At 43.9% G+C, this 8821-nt stretch overlaps 1 pseudogene; it reads right to left on the minus strand.

The window, feature by feature from the left end:
- Positions 1-6204: 6204 nt before the first annotated feature.
- LOC102835803 lies at positions 6205-8592 on the minus strand (annotated as a pseudogene).
- Positions 8593-8821: the final 229 nt, after the last annotated feature.

Here is an 8821-nt window from a genome sequence, read left to right on the forward strand (position 1 = left end):
CTTGCTTCCGCCACAGATTCCCCCAGCTGTGAGCCTTCCAACCTTCTAAGTATTCCTTTATATGTGGTTCAGAGTTCTGGGACCAGCCCCTGAGCCTGCTTGTTCGGGTATTCCGTGTTGTTGTTGGCGGAGCTCTCTGCTATACGTCCACCCGATCCGCCATCTTGTTTGTTCCACTCCTGCTCATTTTTGATTGCCATTAGCTTGATATTTTTTCCATCCCTTTATTCTTAATATATTTTCTTTGTGTATACAGTCCATTGATTAAATGCAGCAGCATAATTATTGCAGTCATTTTACTGTTTCTTTTTTTTTTTTTCTTTAAAAGGAGGATTTATTGAGTGCCTATAGCATGAATGATTTTCTATTAGAAAATCATTTCTATTTAACACAGTGAAATTCAGGCACAGCAGAGACACACAGTCCTGACCTCAGGTACTTTATATTAGACTTTGTATAACAGAGGTAATAAAGAGTACACAGGCAAGTTCTATGTCAATGCTGAATCACTAGTGTCAACATTAAAGACGAATAGTTTCAGTAATCCAGAAAGGCAGTTAATCCTAAAATCACATATAGAATGTGTTTGGCCTTTGAATCCACAGCACTTCAAGCAGGATAATTAAGTTCCACTGAAGATAAAGTCACAAAGATACAAATACAGCAAAACATTTAACAACACTATTAATGATTTTTTGCTATTGTGGATCTTCTGTCTTATTATTGTTTGAAGTGTCCATTGCTATTGTTGTTAGTGCCAGTAATACCAATTTATCAGACAGAATCATGTCATTTTTTGTTGTAGATAATGCATAAATTTTCAGCCCATTCACTTGCAACTTTTGGATGAATATGCTTTTCTAGATTCAATTCTGGTTTTCTAGTCTTACTAGAAGGCTTTTGCTCAGCAGGCTTGGACTGGTCCTTAGCACCCTCATTGTCAGTTAGCACCTGACAGCTAAATCATGACTTTGAGAATTAAATTACTGATCACTATTCTCAATATCAGCAAGTTCACAATTTTCTGTATTCTGTATATCTATTACTAAATTAGCTGCTAGCATGGTTCCTTCATCAACGATTACACCTAGATTCTCATTGCCAGGGAAAAGGTTTTTCCAGGTGTTATAGTACTTGATTTCATCATATTACAAGCTCTTGTCACTTAATAAATTCCATCCAACACTGTCAGGCTATTCCAAAACATTTTGGGGTCAATTGTTTCACCCATATATTTCTGAAGAAGTCCTGCTCAGTACTATCTTTCTGATGTCTCTAGAAATTCCTGGCTCATGGGTTGAATTGGACTTGTAACATTAGGTGGCAAGTATTTCACAACTATTCTGCCATCATCTGAAATCAACAGTTCTTCATTTGGATGTGTTGGGGGAAATCCAAAAGAAGCAATTAAAAAAAACAACAACAAAAAACTGCCTTGTATTTCAAATGCTTCTGTACCTGTGGCACAGTGCATCTTTCAAACCACTGTCTCAAAACACAATGTTCTATCCAGGCATTCTTTTGACTGAAATAAGTTACAGGAAGGGTAGAAAGCTCTGTTCCTTTCAAAAATTACAAAAATTAAGTTTATGTAAACCTGTGACATTTGCAGAACACATAATAATGGTTCTCTCTTGGCTTTACCTTTATCTAGAAGTAGTTTGCTTAGTTTCAAGAGCTAATGTCCTTGATGGTAGATATTTCAGAGCAATCCAATTTGGTCAAAGCCATAAATTTGCTGTGGTTGTAAACTCTCCTTTGCAACAAATTCTTGAAAGTTACCACAAAATTCACTGGGCAGCAGTTTCAGCTCCCTTTAATTTTGTTATTTGACCAGCAGCCTTTGGAATACAATGATGCTGCTTAAATCAAGTTAGTCAGTCGGATGATGCATTAAAATCACCTTCCATTCTGAAAGCATAAAAAAAAAAACTTAGCTTGTTTTGCAGATTGTTCCAGACATTGAAATCCCATCTGTTTTCTGCTGATTAAACCACTCTATTGTAACTCTTGGTGTGTCCCTGTGGGGTCAGCACTGGACTATGAACCACACAGTCAACAGTTCATACCTATCAATTGCTCCTCAGAAACCTTATTTTCCTATGAGTCTTATTTGTTATGAGTCGGAACTGACTCGATGGCATAAGTAACATTATACCTCTAACATACTTCCTCATATGTTGATGATTTCATAGATTTACGTTTGGATACTTCACTTGTGGGCTCTGAACTGTTTGCATATTTTATAATCCCTTCTTTGTTCTTTTAAATATCATGAACTGTACATTCACTGTTTCTATACACCACAGTAAGTATTTTTTTAAAGAGATGCCTTCCTCAAGTTTCTTAATAATATCAAGTTTGTCTTTAATTGTCAATGCCACATGCTTTTGTTTTCCCACCATTTTAAGTATTTAATATTTTGGCAATTACTAGACAAGATATTTAACACTGAGTTTTTAAATACTGAAATACTAGAAAACGGGGTCTTAAGGCCTCTCTTTTGCCCACAGGACCTATATCTGCTAGTGCAGATTACACAATGAAATTACGTAATGAAATCCAGGCACAGAAGAGACACACAAAACAGCTAGGGCTGTTTAAAATAAGAACTAGTTTCAATGAACTCTATCTTCTTTTTTACCTCTTCCTTCCTTATTTTTATGAACAACAATCTCAGTGGAGGCTAGAACTTTATCCAGTACCTTTCTCTAAAACAGTCCTGTTGAATACTCAACTCTCCTCAGCATCACTGCAGGTGACATGCTTTGCTAAAGTTACAAAACTCAGGGGAGAGACATTCTGGGAAGAGTGCTATGGAATAAAGAGCTTTATTCTAGACTGGATTTACAGATTTGAGACAACCCACCTCCCTGGCTTATGTTATCCATGCATCGTGGCTCTTCCAGGAAAATTCTTTTAAGTTATGCAGGTGAATGGTTATGAAAGTCACAGGCAAGCAAGTGTGGGAAGTTGGGACAAAAGCAAGCAGTACAATTAAGATGAATGTGGTCAAGCGAAAACTGTACCTTAACAGGTCTCCAACTTATACCTAATGTATTTGGCAAATAAAAGAACAACGGTGGACAAGAAGTCCAACGGTGGACACATGATCAAAAAAGAAAGCATCAAAAAGCTTCATTGGTGGCAATCAGGACCAGGGCAGAGACTACTTGGTGGAAGACTCTTTAGAGTGCCTTCAACAAAAAAGATTCTGAGGTCAGGGTCCATAATAAATTTTTAACAAAACTCAAGTGGACACATTCCCATCATTGAAGTTTTACAGTAAGTTTTCGGGAATGTTGCCCCACATAAAACAGGTTTTTAGGTGTATCGAGCATTTTAAGAAAGGTTGGGAAGAATTGAAAGATGAATTAAAGGCAGAGAGGTTGATTTAAAAAAAAATGTGACTGTTATTTTGTATTTCAAAGGGGGTAATTATGATAGTTTTCTCAAATGACACAAGACCATCATAGCGGTCAGTATGAAAAAGTTTTAAGAAAATTGAAAAGTGCACTGATGAGGAAAAGGCCAAGAAAGTTGCATGGAGGAGCTGTTCTACATCACAATGCGTCTGCTCATTTTTCGAGGGTAGCAATAGCTGTCCTATGAGAATTTCATTGATAAACCTTATCTTTTTTATCCTACAGCTCTGATCTTGCCCCTTCAGACTTATTTCTGTTTCCCAAACTCAAAGAACATTTCAAAGAAACACAGTTAAGAGTTCCTTAAGTGTATCCAAACTGTAGTTTTGATGTGGTGTAAATTGAAGAACACGGAATTCTTCAGGGAAGGGTTAGAAAAATGGAAATACTGCCTTCAGAAAGGTATCAGTAGGCCCAGATGGATGCTATGTCTAGAAGCAATAGCTTCAGAGTTAGATTTTTAATAACGTTTTCTACGATTTTGTAATAATACTTTTTGATTTGTCCTCGATTACCAGGGATTGCCAGAAGAATGAACAAATCTGTCTTGGAAGAAGTATAGCCTGAATACTCCTTAGGGGCAAGGATGGCAAGACTTCATCTTACATATACTTTGGACATGTTACCAGGATGGACTGGTCCCTGGTAATTATGCTTGGTTAAGTAAAGGGCCAGGGGAAAAGAGAAGGATCTTTTAACGAGATGGCCACAGTGGCTACAACAATGGATTCAAACATAACAAGAATAGTAAGGACAACACAGGTATGAGTAGTGTTTTGTTTTGTTGCATGCCAGGTTACTATATTAGTCCTGGTGTGTGGGCTAATGTGTCAGACTGCAAAGTCGTTTGTACTGCAAGGTCAGTGGTTCAAGCTTACCAGCTGCTCCTTGGAAACCCTATGCAGGGTCTCTATGGGCCGGAATCGACTCTACAGCACTTAAGAACAACATTTTAACAACAATGCAGGAACTAAAGTTTTCAGTATTACCATTAGCTGAATAGTAAACAGGGGAGTTGGAGATGGATTATATTAAAATGGGGGCTTAGGGAGGATTGGTTACAAAGCTATGAGGGAGTTTCAAAAAGTGCATAGAAAAATTCCATTAGCTTTCAATTTCATTTTCCTACAAGCTTTCTGAAGCCCCTCATATATGTGGGAGTTTAGGATTGGATACAAACTACAAGGTAAGTGCTGCATCCTTTGTGGGTGGTTCTGAGGTGATTGCTTAATACTCTCAGGATCTGCCATGGTGTTGATTCCAACTCAGAGGAACCCTGTCCAACACAGAACTATTTCACAGGGTTTCCAAGGCTATAAATTTTAATGGAAACAGACTGCCTCATTTTGCTCTCTTGGAGTGGCTGGTGGGGTCAAACCAAAGACGATTTGGTTGACAACCTAACACTTAGACCACTGTGCCACTACATATACCCTTAAAGGATATCTAACAGTACATTTTCTGAAAACAACTTGTAATGATCAACTTATTTAGGCTAACACATTTCGTGTGGTTATTGCAATTATCTTGTGTTGTGGCTCCCATACAGAAAAGCATTTCTTTCAGGGTGTACTTCTAGAGATTAAGCACAGGAGAGAGAAAATTAAGCACAGGAGAGAGAAAATTACTATTAGAAATGGTAGTTTAAGATTCAAAACAGATTTCAGACTAACATTAAGACTTAGAATTAAAGCTCTGATTTCAGGTTGCTCTCTATATACATACATACCAAATGTATCAAGACTTTACGCTTGAATACATAGGAAACAAACTGACTTTCCCAGTGTCATTCAGTACGACATAGAAGTCAAACCTTCTTACCAAAAATGTTAACCAAAATAATCAAAAGATTATGAGACACTCCAACCATCCTAGGCTGTGTGAGAACGTTGTTATAAAAGACTAAAACCAAACCAAAAAATAAAAACCTCAGATGGATTGATCTGATTAAGAGATTAAATAGCTGAGAACCAAATGCAAGCACTCCTTGATTACACCCTGGATTGAAAAAATAAAAAGGCATTTGGGGACAATGGGAAAATCTGAACATGTTTTTACTATATTACCTTTTTCATCTAGAAAAAAAATGGAATTTGTTTCTAATGTTATGTGCCACAGAGTCGGTTTCGACTCATAGTGAGTCTCTATAGGGTATCAGAGGAGCAGCTGGTGGGTTTGAACTGCTGACCTTGTGGTTAGCAGTCCAGTGTTGATCCTACAACTCCACACCAGGACTCCTCAATCCTAAATTATTCAAGTGTGATAATGGCATTATGGCACAGAGCACATTGGAACTCACCACTCAGATCACCTTTCAAAAGTACAGAAGGACTTATTCCTCCAGCTGTTATGGAATGCAGATGGCTCTGCCAACCCCTTTTCAAATTGCCTTGCCCCAAATCATGACCTTTTTCTAAGGCAGCCCACCTCCAAATTCTGATCTCTATAGTAATTCAAGAATGTCTTCAAAATGTTTGTGTAAAAAGGGAATTGAAAGATAATTTTCTTATGCGCTTTCTGAAGAGCCCTCAAATAAAGAGCAGGTCCCATTGCCTGAACTCTATCTCTAAGGGCCATCCCAGCGTTAAGGTGCTCTATAAGGTTGGCTGAGACGTTCCTTAAGTGTGCATTACGCCCAATTTCTCACTCTCCCCAACCCTGTTCCTTTTCTTCCACAGGCGGCGATCACTCAAGATCATGCTTCTGCAGGCTTTTTTTTTTAAAAATAAGGCATGAGCTTTATTTCATATTAAAGTTAGGGAGGGGAGGGAGGTCGACTTCACTTGGTGATGGTGTTTGCATTCATGCTCTTGCCGCTGCCACTGAGCACGATGTAAGGTGTCTTCTGGGCCTTCTGCTTCTCCTGGAGCAGAGCCACAGTGCCCAGGGGCGTGTCACTGGAGCTCATCTTCTTCAAGAGTGCCTCCTCATCCAGCTTCTTCATGCGCCGCTCAGTCTTCATCTTGCCTGATCCCTTCCCATGGAAGCGGTGGGACAGCTGTCGGAATGCCTCCTTGGGTGTAAGTTTCCGGCCTGTCTCGTCTACGTACTCGATCTTGACATCAGGCTTGTAGCCATCCTTCTCTTTGAAGTCCTGGGTGTAGCCACGATACTCTTCCCGCCGGCTGTACTTGTCATCTATGGCCATCTTGTCCTCGATGCAATAAACTGCTGAAGGCAGAGACTTGTTGGGTGCCTTCACCCGGGCCACCTTTTGCACTGTGGTCTCCAGCAGCCCTTTGTTCTGACACAAGAGCAGGGCAGCCGCCAATCCTCTGTTCACGATGGGCTCCTCATCCAGAATGGTGGTGGAGGATGTGGAGAAATCCTGATGCTGCTTCTCCTCATCCAGGTTGATGGCACTCCAGCCAATGTTCTCTTCCCCGTCAGACTCCGAGCCGCCGTTAGCTGAGCGCTCCTCATCCAGCTCAAAATCCATGAGCTCCTCCTGCTCTTCCCGGTTGCCCGCCAGCCCGTAGGTGGGGATCTCTCCCAAAGTCCGGCAGAACTCTGAGGTGGCATTGAACACAATGGTCCCCTTCCGCTCGGGATCCTCGTCCTCCTCCCAGCCCCGCTGGCGAGACTCCAGCTTTTTCACAATCTCCATCACCTTTTCGCCACTGTCACGCAGCTGCTGAAGCTGCCGCAGCTGACGCCCCTTCTTCAGCTGCTTCTGCAGTTCCAGCTCTGCCTCATCCTCCAGCAGCTCTGGGGACTCAGCTCGAAAACCTTCGCCTTCCTCTTCATCACTAATGTCCATGTTTTCCACACGGGTGTCATCTGACTGCGGGGGCTGAGAGACAGGATCCTTCTCTTCCTCTTCCGGGGCCTCCTCGTCAATCTCAGGGACTCTGCGGCGACCCCGGCCCCGTAGTCTAGAACCAAAGTCCCCATCTTGAGTCTGGTCCCCAAGAGGTAGCAGATCGTCAGCTCGCACCACCACCTCCTTCTTGCGGATTTTCTTCACCCTCCGCTTGGTTTTCTTAAAGGATACCATCTCCTCGGGTGTGAGATACTCAGAAGCGAGACGGGGCCCTGCAGTATTCAAGGACTGGGCCTGCTGCCGCAGCCGGACCCGGATCTCTTCCAGCTCCCGCTCCCGGACGCCGTCGGCCCTGCCACCCTGGTCCAGGCGGAAAGAGTGCGGCCGCTCTCCCTCGAGCTCCTCGTCATATTTGGACAGGATAGAGCGGGGTTTTTGCTGCGCCAAGTCGTCTACACTCTCGTCTTCCGCATAGGGCAGGTAGTCCGGCTTTTTCTTCCGCAGCTCCACGTTCTTCTTGGCCCGCTCCTTGTCCACCATGTTCACGTTTACCAGCACGTCCTCTCCCTCTTGCAACACGCCTTTGTCCTTGAGGGTGAGGATCACAGTCTCCCCTTCGCGGAAGGAGTCCACGGCATGCTCAACAGTGAGACCCTGCAGGTCGCGGGGGCTGTACAGTTCCTGTCGCCTCTGCTCGAATTCCTCTTCTACGAGACTGCTCACCCCGAACTCCTGGTCCATCTCCTCCAGCAACTTGGCCCTTTTCTCTGCCAAGTCCTTCTCCTTCTGCAGCTGCCGGCTCCTCTCGATCCAGGCGGCAGTGTCGTCCAGCCACGGGTCGTCCTCCCCTAGGGTCTTGATCTTCCCCAGTTTCTGGTTCAGCAGGCGCTTCTCCTTGGCTGCTGCCAGTTTCTCCCGCAGCTCCTCTCGCTGTCGCAAGGCCATCGGGTTGATGACATCAGCCGCCAGGGGGTCCTCTTTAGTGCCCGCTTCCTTCTTCACAGCACTGACCTCCAAGGGTTTCAGCCCCAACTTGGCCCGGAGTTTATTGGTCTCCTCGATGCTGAGCGACGAGGCATCCCCTGAGCTGGGTTTGGCGCTGGCAGCAGCCTCGTAGCCATCATCGCGCTTCTCCCTCTTTACGCGCCGCTCCGAGGGCTCGGCCTGGCTGCGCTCCCGCCCGTGGGTGCTGCCGCGGGCCTCGGCCTCGGCCCCGCGCCTCCCGCTCCCGCGCTCGCCCCCGCGCTCTCGGCTACGCTTCCTTCGTTCGCCGCCGCCGCTCCGGTGCTTGTGTTTTTTGTGCTCCCGGTGACGCAGCGGCTGTTCCGTGGCGCCCCCGGTGCTGGTTGTGGTTGTTGTCCCGGCCGCCTCCTTTTCGCCGCGGTGCTTCTTTGACGACCCCATAACTGCACGTTTACCGGAGCTCGGCCACCACTGCTTCCTGAAGACGCAAGATGGGAACACTTCCGGGTCATAGGGCTGCAGCTGTTTTGATGCCGGAAGCTAAGAGCAGCTGTTTCCTTCTTCTGGGAGGCTGTCCTATGGTTCTTTTTTTTTTTTTTTTTTTTTTTTTTGTATGAGCACATCAAATAGTTTTTCACAAACATTTTTTTTTTTTTTTTTTTTTTTAAAT

The sequence above is a fragment of the Chrysochloris asiatica genome, unplaced genomic scaffold (genome assembly GCF_000296735.1).
Source record: "Chrysochloris asiatica unplaced genomic scaffold, ChrAsi1.0 scaffold00050, whole genome shotgun sequence".
Lineage (NCBI taxonomy): Eukaryota > Metazoa > Chordata > Mammalia > Afrosoricida > Chrysochloridae > Chrysochloris > Chrysochloris asiatica.